Source organism: Nelumbo nucifera, chromosome 8, assembly GCF_055504915.1.
Source record: "Nelumbo nucifera cultivar China Antique chromosome 8, China Antique-T2T, whole genome shotgun sequence".
NCBI classification, from domain to species: Eukaryota; Viridiplantae; Streptophyta; class Magnoliopsida; order Proteales; family Nelumbonaceae; genus Nelumbo; species Nelumbo nucifera.
This window is the reverse complement of record NC_142656.1, coordinates 5,660,492-5,673,523: the sequence shown is the minus strand read 5'-3', so window position 1 is coordinate 5,673,523 and position 13,032 is coordinate 5,660,492. Positions and strand designations below refer to the sequence as shown.

Below are 13,032 nucleotides of genomic sequence, written 5' to 3'. Positions count from 1 at the left end.
TATAAGAGAAAATAGAAAACATTTTTTTATTTTATATGCGTTTGGTTTGGTAGGAATTTCCAATTCTTGAAAAATTTTTTTTGCCATATAGTAGAAAATAACCCAGAAAACAACTCCTTCAAATGAGATGCCATAGACTCCATTCGCCCCATCTCTCCCAATCAGATATCAGAAATTATGATTTATGAATGCTTCCTTTTGCAAAGTATCGTGACATTTAATTTGTTGGATTTTTTTTTTTTGTGAATGATTTATTGGAATTACCTATTTACCAAAAAGTGGTTGCATCCCATCACTTTCAGTTTTACAAATGAAAATGTTATTTATTCGGGTCAGTTTCGTTCGCAGTTAGAATTTGAAATGGAAACGGAATTAGAATCACCAATTCGTTTATTCTGTTAATTCAGATGGAAATAATCCATAAGATATACACAATTCCCAAAGATGGTTCGCATTAGATATAGGAAAATAAGCTTTTAAGTAATTTGCATTTTTTAGGGGGGAGGGGCAGTTGGAATGAGATTCTCATTCCTGACGGGAGAGACTAGAATCGCTACACTTAAATGGGGAAATGCCATTTCACCCAACCAAAGGGTTATTCAGATTCTAATTCCAAACCTTCATTCCCGTGAGCCAAAAAAGTCTTTTCATATCTAAACCTTAAACATTAAATCCTAAAAGTAACAAAGTGCATCGGGTCGTGTTGGATCGGCATGGCACGGCCTGGGCAAAGTGCGGGTTGTGCTTCCCTCCCTAAGATATTTCGAGGGGTCAGTTTGTGCCATGCCGTGGGCCAAATTTTGGGTCAGACCAGGCCACAAACGGGTCAAGCCATGTTTTTTAAAAATTTAACATAAATTAAAAAATAGACAAAAAATAAAAAAAAAAAATCTTAAATTTTCATTTTATATGAATTTTGATGTATACAATTATTTATATATGCAATAATAAAACAAAATAATATAATAAAATTGAAAACCTGTAATTAGCGTTTTAATGGTAGACTTTAGGTGTACATGGAGCTGACTAGCCATATCCCTAAGAGCTTGTAGATCTGCAGGATCAATTCCATATGTTCTCTGTGTTTTCATGAAAAATCAACAAAAAGTATCAGGAAGACAATTTCAGAAATACATATTATATGTTGTTTATAATATCTAGATATAATGGAATAATTAGGATTAATATAAATATATTAAAAAAATAAAATCCATATAAATCTCACAAATGCATTAATAACACATTAACACTAACCTATGTCGTCAAATACAGAGAAACACAGATTCTCTGTGATATAGCTAGTGAGCTTCACATGCACCCTGCTCTTTGCCCCATCCCCAATTCATCTGATGCAATGTGCACAACACTTCACCCCTTTAGGCTCAGCTCGGAAGAAGTACAAATACAAATTTATAGGGTACAAAACTTTATATTTTATATATATTTGCACCGTACATATTTCTATTTATATTATTTCCAAACTGAGCCTTAATGGCTAAAGCAAACCAGATATGATTTACAAATTATAACTTCCCTTCTTGGCATGGTTATCAGTTTTCTTTGTATCATATTTGAAAATTCAGAATGAATATAAACTTCAGCAAAGTAGAAAATCTGATCTAAATTTATCAACAAGATTGTGACTGAAATAAATTTTTGACGGACAACTTACGCAAAAGCTCTTTAAATGGAGTGATTTGTGTAATAGGGTTTAGAAATGGTCCCCTCCTAGTGGAGACATTATTAAAATTAATTGTCATTGATTCATATGGTGTTGTAGCCAAATCTAACCCAGCTGTTAATCTTACCACTGCGGGTGGTCTCGTAAAAAAATAAATAAAATTAGAGGAACATTTGTCGAGCGATTCCATTTCTTTAGTCCCATAATATAAAGAGTTATTTTATTCATAAAAATACCAAATAAAAGTATATAAACTATATAATATATAAAGAACGGTATAAACTATAAATAGTAAATAGATCTCACCTACCACAAAGAAGATAAAATAATATTAATTTTGAAACGAGCCAAAATATGCACGTGTATTGAGACTGGTGTGGGCACAACAAATTCTTGGTCGAAATGTTTCTTATTGTGGCAAGTAAATATAAACTTTTTTTTTTGAAGCAACACAGAATCGGGACATGGTTTTCTTTTACCTGGGAGTCTAAAGACAAAATCACCATTGTATTTGCGTGACACCCAAAAATGTTAGGTCAGTTTAGAAGAGTACAAATATAAATGTATACATATATATAATATAAGATTTTATATTATACATATTTGTATTTATACTTCTTCCTAATGGAGTTTGAGTTTCGCCATGGAGTGGTTGGAACCACACCACACCACACCGTGAAGACCATTTGCATCATTAACTGTTGTGTAGATGATTTTGTCAAACAAAATTTTCTATAAAATACTTTGAAAATTGATTACTAAAACTTATTTAAATAATTACATTTAATAGCTAATACGGCTTGAATCGGTTCACAAAATTTAAACATCAATGATAAATAAACTGAGATGAAGGATGGGTTAGTTGTAACGTGAGAGTTCACATCAGCCCCCCACAAGGAGGCGCCCCCACCCCACAACGTTTCACAATACATCCTAACTGAGTATTGAAAACATCTCCCAACCCTAATATAAGAAATAATATTCTCAATACATGACTGGGATGGCGGACGTTGAGGAAGGCTGATGTGAACTTGTAACGTAAACCACTCTTTTCGAACAAGTAGGTAGGAATGTAATTTATAATTTCATATTCATTACTTCATATTGGGGTTCCCCTTGGGTCTCTATATATCAATCTTGCCATCTGGCACCAATATATCATCCCATCATACACCGGGAGCAGGGCACACGCACCGACGCCGCTTGAGAACATAGCTCCTGACATCTTAGGACTTGGTTCCACATCTCTACCAATGTTTTTGACGACATATTATGGTCTCCAGGACAGGGCTGGGCTGGCAGCTGGCTTCAATTATTATTCTACACTACACGTAACAGGATGTGGTGTCGGTGATTCGGTGCATAAAGCAAAAAAACGATTAAAATGAGACACGCATCGTGCGCCTCTTGACCCTATATGAAAATGCGTGCTATCCAACGAGGCAACGACCCTCGGGAACGGTCTGACGTGTAATGTAACCACTAACCAGAAGAACTGAAGAAGGATGCACGTGACGTCTGGTAAGACATAAATCCTTGCTATATTACAGCCAACAGGGGCTGCAACTTGCAGTTTTTCAGGTGGCAAAATACGGACCAGCTCACCACTTAAATTAAAAGGTAACATGCATTTGCTCAACACTGGTCCCAAGCCACTTACCTAATACCTACTACCTTACTAGTCCTCAGAGGCGTTTAATATCAACTCTTAAGGGCATTGAGCAGAGCAGGAGTCCGGATTTGATACCCACGATGCTCAGCTTAAGAGTATAAATACAAATATGTACAACGTAAATATATACAAAATATAAAAATACAATGTTTTGTACTCTAGATATTCGTATTTGTACTCCTTCCAAAATGAGCTTTGTACAAATGCAAATATATAGAGTGCAAAACTTTATATTTTGCATTATTTTGTATATATTTGCATTTGTACTCTTTCCAAACTCAGCCTTAAGAATATCTCAATTGTTATTGATGGAAATGGGATACGATATCGGTTTGAAATGGACCAGTTTAGCCCACATCCCGTGTTAAATATCCATGGGCCGGTCTAACCTGACATAATGTGGGTCATGGGCTACATTGCAGTGCTGTGCCGTGCCAAGCACAGCACGCACCCGACCCCAGCCCGGACTGCCGGACTGTGCCTGTTGGGTAAGTCCCACGTACAGCATGGCATGGTCCACAGTGCACTAAGTTAATTTTTCAAATTTCCATTCATTTTTCTTTCATAAAACAATTTATGCCAGCTCCGAGCCGCCCTCCCAAAGTTAAGAACCACCACTGAATGAAAGAAATTGCGTCTACCGTCGATCAACTAGATCAAATTATCATATCACTATCACTAACCATATCTCTTCAACTTCAAGGATCAGACGCGTTGCTAGTTGCTACCCATTCAAAATTTGAGCGTCATGCCTCATGCCAACAGTCGTAAGGGCCAGCCAAAAGGAAATAGATTATGCTGATTCGATTTGAGCGTCACTATCTGTAACACCCATGCTGCAAGAGGGAAAAAATAAGCCTCGGAGGAGATACACTCTATAATTCAAGTAGTTAAAAATGTCAGAACGAAATAATATGATTATGCTGATTCGATTCATTTTATAAGCAATGTTAATGCAGAATATGTAGAATACTGTATCCCAATCCTAATACCCTATGTCCAAGGGAGACATGGACTCCAAGGATGGGAGTTTATAGCTTTGAAGGTGCCACCAATGACCAATCCAAATGTGCCAAATGCAGCCTCAGCCAGGCAGAATGATTAGATTAAGTCCTGCTCAATACACCACAAAAATAAACAATAATAATAATAATAATAATAACTTGCAGATAATAATCTAAAACCACTACATGTTGGGCTACTTACCCACTACTTTGTTATGGCAATCAGAAGCATAAAATTCATTCATTACTGGGATTGTTGTACACCACTTCCTCCTGATACATTAACATTTTCATCAAAACATGCATGATATGCTAACATTATGATGTTTACTAACATGTATAAACTTAACCTGATCCATAGTATCTGCAATATCCCGAATTTGCTCTATGTAGATACAATCCAGCCAATTGAGCTCATTGTCTCTGCCTGCTAATTTCTCAATTATACTTTGAGCATCAGAAAATAGAGTGACCTTGGAGTAGCCCAACTGTTGTGTTGTTTTGAGACCTTGGATTATGCTCCATAGTTCTGCATCATAACTTCCTCTGGCTTTGCATTTTTTACCCTCTATTGCAATAATGGAGTTTTGATTGGAGAGTATAATAAAACCATAGCCAGCATTACTAGTTTGCAGGATCAAAAGACCCATCAGTGAACACTTTAACTGTGGTCCAATTGCTCCCGTTGTTGTTGCTCCTGCTGAATCATGTAATGCTGAGCTTTACAAACCAGAGTTTGTGGGTCAATGAATTTCTTCTGAATCACTCCATTATTTCTTGCATCCCATATTAATCTCATGATAATGCAAACCCGCACAAAAAGATTATATTTTTCTTTCTTGTTAAGTGAGGAAGGAAGATTATTCCACCACTCCTCAAACAATGATGCGCAAAGTTTTTTGTGCGACCAGTTCAGGATTGATTCCCAGCTGACACCAAACATCTTTTGAGAAAGGGCAAAGGAAAAATAAGTGGTGGAAATTTTCTGAGTGCTGCTTGCACAGAGCACAACTTGTGTCATCTTCTTTGTATTTATGTTTTACCTTATCTTTTGTGATAACACCACCCCAATAATCCTTCCAAGTAAAAACTTGAAATATATATGGCATTTTGGTACTCCAGATTCTGGACCATTTGATAGAGGAGTTTGATGATGTTGGTGGTTGGTGTAGGAAAGCCAAATAAGCAGATTTTACTGTATATTTTCCTTGTTTGTTCTGAGTCCATAAGATTGTATCAGAATGATTCCTACGGCTTTGGGGTACCTGAAGAATGTGCATTGTAGATATCTCATCAAAAATCTGACTTTGTCCATATCCCAGCTTCCATCATATTTTATTAGATCCGAAACCATGCATCTAATCCGTGAATGCCCCAAAGTGGCATTTGGTATTGGTATTTTACCTGCTAAAGTGGGGATCCAAGGGTTAGTTAAAGCATTTGCCTTGTAACCATCCTTGACTTTCCAACAAGTATTTGCTTAAAAAATTTTCACCATTTCACTTACTTGCCTCCACCAACTTGAGCCTTGCTTTGTGAGCTTCTCATCAAAGAAACTACTATTTGGGTAGTACTTTGTTTTTATCATTGCAACCCAAAAACTGTTCTCTTCATTTAAGAGTCCAAACTTGCTTTCCAAATAAAGCCAAATTCATCTATCTTCCTTCTTGAAAACCCATCCCTCCTTTGTGCTTTTGTTTGCAAAATTTGTCCCAAGCAATTGAATGTAATTTCTTCTTTTTATATCATTTCCCCACCAGAAATCCCTTTGTCTTCTTTTTATTTCTTTCAATATCTGAGATGGAAATATAGAAGTTGACATTGTGTATATGGGAATCGCTTGAGCTACAGCCTTAATCAAAGTTGTCCTTCCAGATTGCAACAACAGCTTTGCTTTCCAAGCACACAGTTTATTTTGCACTGTCTCCTCCATTTCTTTAAACTGATGTTAATCTCTACAAGTTGAATAGATATTAGATCCCAAATATTTTTCTTTGGATCCCAGTGCTCTCATCCCCATGTATCTCATTAAAATCTTTCTGTCTGTGATGTAGATTTGAGCCAGCAATCTTATATCCTTCAATATTCCCTTCTGCAGCTTCTCTTTCCAAAATCGCAGAGAGTACCTACATCCCCAAGATGAAAAGATATGGAGAGATTGGATCCCCCTACCAAAGACCCCTTTTTATTTTAAAATGCCCAAAAATACCACCATTCAATTTTATTGCAAAAGTAGGAGTACTAATGCACTGATGCACTAGATTACACCATTTCTATGGGAAACCCATTTTTCCCATCCCTGCCATCAAAGAACTGCCATCCCATTCTATCATATGCTTTTGACATATCAACTTTGATGGCTACCCACCCTTTTCCTTTCTTTTTCTTGTTCATCTTGTGAATAATTTCCTTTGCTAGCAAAATGTGATCTGTTATTTGTCTTCCTTTCAAGAAACCAGCTTGGTTTGGGGAGACATTTCTTGTAATATTGGTTGTAACCTCCCCACCATCCATTTGGTTATTATTTTATATACTACATTACAAAAGCTTATAGGTCTATACTAAAATGCTGATTCAGGGCTTTTGCACTTAGGTATAAATACTAAATTTGTGTTGTTCCACTCCTTCAATAGGGACTAACAATGGAAAAAATTCCACCACTGATTGATAGATGTCCTCCCCCAACAAATTCCAGTATTTCTGAAAGAAGAATGTCGTAAAACCATCCGGTCCCGGGGCTTTATGTGGATTCATTGATTTCACAACATTAAGAACCTCTTCTTTAGTTGGCCCCTCCTCCAACAATAGAGATATGTTCTCTATTCAAGCTTGGTAAGTTAAGATTTTGGATCCATGACTCTTGAAAATCTTCATCAACATCCCCTACTAACCGAATAGCTTCTTCAAGCACCTTAGCTATTTCCTTCTTTTTTGTCAGCCATTCTCCCATACTTACCCACTATTGATATATCTCTAACACTCTTCATTAAACAAGGTGACAAATCAATCCCTCCCTAGCATGTGGATATGATCCATTTGTTTGTTTTTTTTTTTTTTGGTGTTGATTACAAAGCTATCCTTGAACCCAAAAGCTCATATTCTACCCTGTTTTAGCTCTCCCTTCTTTAAACTACAGCCCAGTCATATCCAAAAGATAAAACTATACATAGGGAACTGATAGCTCCATATCCACATAGGGGAAAGGGGGATTTTTTTTAAATAAAATTAGAGAACCCAATTCCTAACCCTCAAATGACCCAAAGGCTTAAAGCTACACAGAACCATCAAACAGACTTAGATAAGAAAATCCCAAAAAACCTGAAAATACAGCATTATGATCCAGCAACAAGAAAAAGTAGTTGGTCTATCCCACCCTCTTTTCTTCTGTCCCTTAGCTATTGATTCTTCCAAAATTTCCTCAAGTGTCATAGGAAAAACAACCACACCTTCATCTAGGGGTGTCAATTGGACTGGATTTGGTTCAATCCGATCCAGTCCAATGTGAGTCCATAACAAATGGACCAGGTCCAATCCAATCCAACAAATATTTTGGACCATTTGGACCGGTCCAATTCAATGTCTGAACCGTCCAATCTGTTCAAATTTGTTTTAATTTAGATTATTCTAATCCAAACCTGGTCCATTGACACCTATATTCTTATCTTCTATCAATGGACCAGATATTGGCTCAATCCAACCCAATCCAATATAAATTCATTATGGACGAACCAAGTCCAATCCAATCCAATAAATACTTTGGACCAATAAGTCTGGACTGGCCCAATTCAATATGTCTTGTTGGTCCATTCAATCCGTCCAAATTGATTTTGGTTTGGATGGCATCCAATTCAGAACCAGTCTATTGACACCCTTCATCCTCTTCACCACTTGACATAACTTCAGAAAGCCGATCCTTGTCACTTGTTGGTTACACCAACACTGTCTCCCCCTAATAGCAGTTTGCAGCAGTACCTAGTATCCCAGAAAAAGAATGGAGAAAAGTAAAACAGTGGATGATCTTCATTGTAAAATATATATTTCAACAATCATGGCTTTCTTGCGTATGCCTCACACAAGAGAAGTTTCATGTGACCTAATCTTACCAAATTTCTCAAAAAAGAAAACTCTGCATCAAGTAAAGGATGCAAGTGATCAAGTAACATTTCATCATAATTAGAGGATTTTATATGAATTTGGTTTTAAGGCACAAATCATACCAGCACCCCTCAGCCTACCCTCAAGGTTGACAAGTAGATTTTTTCAATTTCACGTGCAATGGAAATCAAGGTCTCCATTGCTTGCCTCTTTTCCAATAGGTCAATACCATCCTTCTCATACCAAAACAGTTCTAATAAAAGAATTCTCCTTTTAGCCTTTCAGTGTCTCCATGACAAATCTGATAACGATACTTGCATTACAAATTACAAAATCAATAAAAATTGAATATAAACCTGGCATGTAAAGCTCCATGTTTAGCCGATCATTCCCTTGCCTTAAGTTTGGAAGCTGCTTATTATCAGATTTTAATCTTTCTGATTCTACCTTGAGGTTCTGGACTTGCTGAGTGAGACCCTGCCTTAAGATATTCAGTTTCTAAAGCATGAAGCAGCAGGGCCTCCTTTTAAGATTCAAGGGCTCAGTTGCTCGTAGATCGGCCTCCTGCTTTTATCCCTTTGCAATAAGCTCCCTAAAGTAAATAAATGAATATCTGCAGTGACAATATTTAAACAGTACAACAAATGCCAATTTGGATACTCCCCATTTCACGTATCTTCCGGAATCCAGATGCAGAATAAAACAATTTCCGGCCATACAATGCTGCAGGTGTTCAGAAGAAAACACACGAAAGTGAAATTAAATATGAGTGTTCGAACGAAGAAAAGTAGTCTTAGAATCTACAAACCTTAGTCACAGAGAATGAGTAATGAGACAGAGGATCGTAGTCTTAGAACAAACCTACAAACCTTCGCCTTTGGTTAAAGATGAATCTTCTTTCCTTATTTGAGATGTATCTCGAATCTCAATATAGATAAGGCAGGGGAGGAGAGAAGAAGAACTGGTTTCGACTTTCGAGGCAGAGAAAAAGCACTGCCGGATTGTAGTCTGCAAACACTATAGCGGGAACATGAAACAAACTGCTTAAAGCGCGCCTTTTCCATCTCCGTCACCTCATGAGTCGTGAATCGTGATTTTAAATTGGGTCTCCTACTGAATTTTTACGACTATTTTCCCCTTAGGGACAATACTTGGCTCCTATCATTCCAATTCCAGTTGTTTGGTTGACTGGAATTGGAATCCTATTCCTACTCCTGTTAGAATGAAATTCCCCAATATGAGGAAATGACCATTCCCTATCCCTCCCTTGGAAATGAAATTTCATTCTTGTTTATTGCAATTCTCATTCTCATTCCTTTCTCAACTAAACAGACTACAATAGACCACTCTGATTCCGGCTGTGAACTAAATTAATCCTTAGATTTTTGGATTTAAACTGTAAACTCTTAAAATCTAAACTCTAAGCTCTTAGGGTCCGTTTGGTTCGTAGTTAGAATTGGAATCGAAATCGGAATGGTCCATTTCCATAGTTTGTTTGATTCAGACAAGAATGGGAATAAAAATTAAAATCAACAGGAATGAGATTTCATTCATAAGGGAGGGGCAGTTGAGTAGAGAATGGCCATTCCCTCAAATGGAAGAATGCCATTCTAGCAGAAATGGGAATGGGATTCCGATTCCATCCAACCAAACAGTTGGAATCGGAATAGTTCGTTCCGATTCCGATTCCAAACCCCTATTCCAGCAAACCAAACAGACCCTTAAACCCTAAAATCTAAATCCCTAACCCTAAACCTTGAACCTTAAACTCTAAAATCTAACTTTTAAGCCCTTAATCTTAAAGCATTAATCTCTAAATCCCTAATCCCTAACACTAAACTTTAAAGGTTCGTTTGGCTTGTGATCAGAATCTCTTAAACCCTAAACCAAAAGGATCCTAAGTCCTTGGTTGTAACTTGGAACAATGTCATCCAACAGGGTAGGAATCAAATATTTTCCTTCTCCTGGGCTTTAGGCTTTGGGTTCAATGCTAATTGCCAATGAGATGGCATATGTCAGGCATGAGTTGGCATTAGTAAGAAAGTTTATGTAAATAGAAATGAAATAAAATAAGCAAGCAAACATATCCATATCTTTTGTTTCTTCGTCTTAGACCCCCGGTTCTTGTAAACGTGGGCAGAGGTTATGTTTTCTTAGTGTTTTGACTTTTGAGTGCTTCATTCTCTTTTTTGCAAAATGATATGTCAATCAACGATGTCCCATTATCTACGTAGCTCGAAAATCGACTTGTTTAACTTTAAAATGGATTTTGGCTCTAAAAACAGATCCGTTTTCAATTGGATATTGATCTGGATCCACCAATTAAGATCCAATAATGTTAACATATTTTTATCGATAAAATTGCTTTAAACACAATGACTTTATTAAAGGGATCATAAGTTGAGGTCTAAGGGAAGTTATTTTTATTCAAATAAGATAAAACAGTCTATCAGAGAGTCCAGGTGAAGGGCGATTCGGACTAATCCTAGTTGGAGGGCGATTCGGACTCCAGGTTAATGGCGAGCTGGATCGATCTGCAAAACAGTCTATCAGAGAGTCTGGGGTAGTTAACCCGGTGAGGTCGCTCCGATGCTTAAGTTACTAAGTATGCCGTAAATGCGAGCTGAATGCTTGAGAGCTTGAGTGCTAGTGAGTAGAATAATCACACGTACCTTTGCCTTGAGATTTCGAGTCTTTATATACTGGAGTAGTCGTGTGCTTCACAAAAGAGCTTCGGATTCCCCGGGCTGTAGAGATAAGGTTGGTTCCGCTTTTTGAGGAGGGCGGTACGTGGATGAGGCTTATCGTCCAACTCCGATTCAGGTGGAACCGAGATAGATTCTTATTGTGACCTCGGGAGATTCGGGATCCGTTGACTCATCGTGATCCCAAGAGATTCGAGATCTGTTGGGAAGGCCTTCGGAGTTGGTTATACGACGCTTCGCCCCGTTATCTCCGATCTGAAACTTCGATTCTTCAGTCCCGAACTGGACTAGATACCCAAATACGCACTTATTTGGAAAATTGGGTCTTCACGACCATATCAATAGAAAATTCGAAAATTGGGTTTTCACGACCATATCATCAACATAGCACTCTATTTTATTGCCAATTAACGGCTCAAAAATCTTATTTACAAGGCGCTGAAAGGTTGCCCCAACATTTTTCAATCCAAAGGGCATGACCTTGTAACAATATAACCCAAGCTCGGTTATGAAGGCGGTCTTCTCTTCATCAGCAGGGTCCATCCTAATCTGGTTGTAACCGGAATAGGCATCCAGGAAGCTCAGCAACTCATGCCCTGAGGTCGCGTCCACCAGGCAGTCGATCTTGGGTAGCGGGAAGCAATCTTTTGGGCATGCTCTATTCAGGTCGGTGTAATCGATGCACATGCGCCACTTGTCATTGGCCTGTTTCACCAGAACGGGGTTGGCCACCCAACTCGGGTAGTGGACTTCCCTGATAAAGTCTGCCGCTAGGAGCTTCCCAACCTCTTCATCAACTACCCTCCAACGTTCCGGGGTGAGGTTGCGCTTCTTCTGCCTTACTGGCCTGACTAAAGGGTCGGTGTTCAATTTGTGAGTTATAACTTTTGAATCAATTCCGGGCATTTCTGCCGCGAACCAAGCAAAAATATCTAAATTTCGAGTAAGAAACTTACTAGCAGGGAGCGGAGTAGTTCGTTGATCGAGGCACCGATCTGGAGAGTCTTGGTCAGTTCGTCAACAGAGATCGGTATGTGGACTATCTCCTCTATTGGGGCAGCTCGCTCGTCGGTGTACTCCACAGGTTGCTCGAGCTCGACATCTTCTGCTAGCTTCGTCTTTCCTTTAAGAGCAGCCACGTAGCATTTGTGCGATTCGAGATGATCACCTCCCACGACTCCCACCCCGTAGTCAGTTGGGAACTTCATCGCCAAGTAATAGGTGGATACTACTGCGCGTAGAACGTGCATGATGGGCCGACCTACTATGGCGTTATAGGGGGAGGGAGTCGCAACTACCAGGAAGGTGTGCTCAAACCGCACGATATTTGGCCACGTGTCGGCCTCTATAGGTACTATGACTCGTCCAAGAGGTCTGACCTCCTCACTGTTGAACCCTACCAAAGGGGTGTCTATCGGTTACAGGTCGCTCTACTGTAGTTGTAATTTATCGAACGTTTTCTTAAAGAGTATGTCGGCCGAGCTACCCGAGTCTACCAATATTCGCTTTACTTCGAAGTCATTGATCCATAGCTTTATTACCAGGGCATCGTCTTGAGGATACTGGATCCTACGTGCATCGTCATCCGAGAAGTATATCAGTCCTTCAAGCTTAGGTCGCTTTGGCGGGTTTTCCTCTTCGTTTTCTAGCTCGCGCACCGAGGTCCTCCCGGCTGCCGATGTACACCCCGCGATGATGGACCCGTCGATAATCATGTTAATTACCCCATGGATCGGCCTCTCTTCTGGCAACTGTCGTGGCGGTTGCTTGTTCTGCCTGCTGGCTTTTGGGGCATTCATGTATCCGCGTCGAATGAGTTCTTCGATCTCATCGCGAAGGTTCCTACAGTTCTCTATACTATGCCTGTGATCTCGA

General features: G+C 38.8%; 1 long non-coding RNA gene across 4 annotated transcripts; it reads right to left on the bottom strand.

The window, feature by feature from the left end:
• Positions 1–3,884: 3,884 nt before the first annotated feature.
• LOC104600736 (uncharacterized) lies at positions 3,885–10,730 on the bottom strand. 4 transcript variants are annotated; one of them, XR_016079266.1, is made up of 4 exons: positions 9,314–9,723; positions 4,708–9,175; positions 4,560–4,630; positions 3,885–4,466 (listed from the first exon to the last, which is right to left on the bottom strand). It is a non-coding gene; the product is annotated as an uncharacterized LOC104600736 (long non-coding RNA). The 4 variants fall into 4 exon arrangements; XR_016079264.1 differs by having other exon boundaries at positions 3,885–4,189; positions 4,346–9,175; positions 9,314–9,724; XR_016079265.1 differs by having other exon boundaries at positions 4,560–9,175.
• Positions 10,731–13,032: the final 2,302 nt, after the last annotated feature.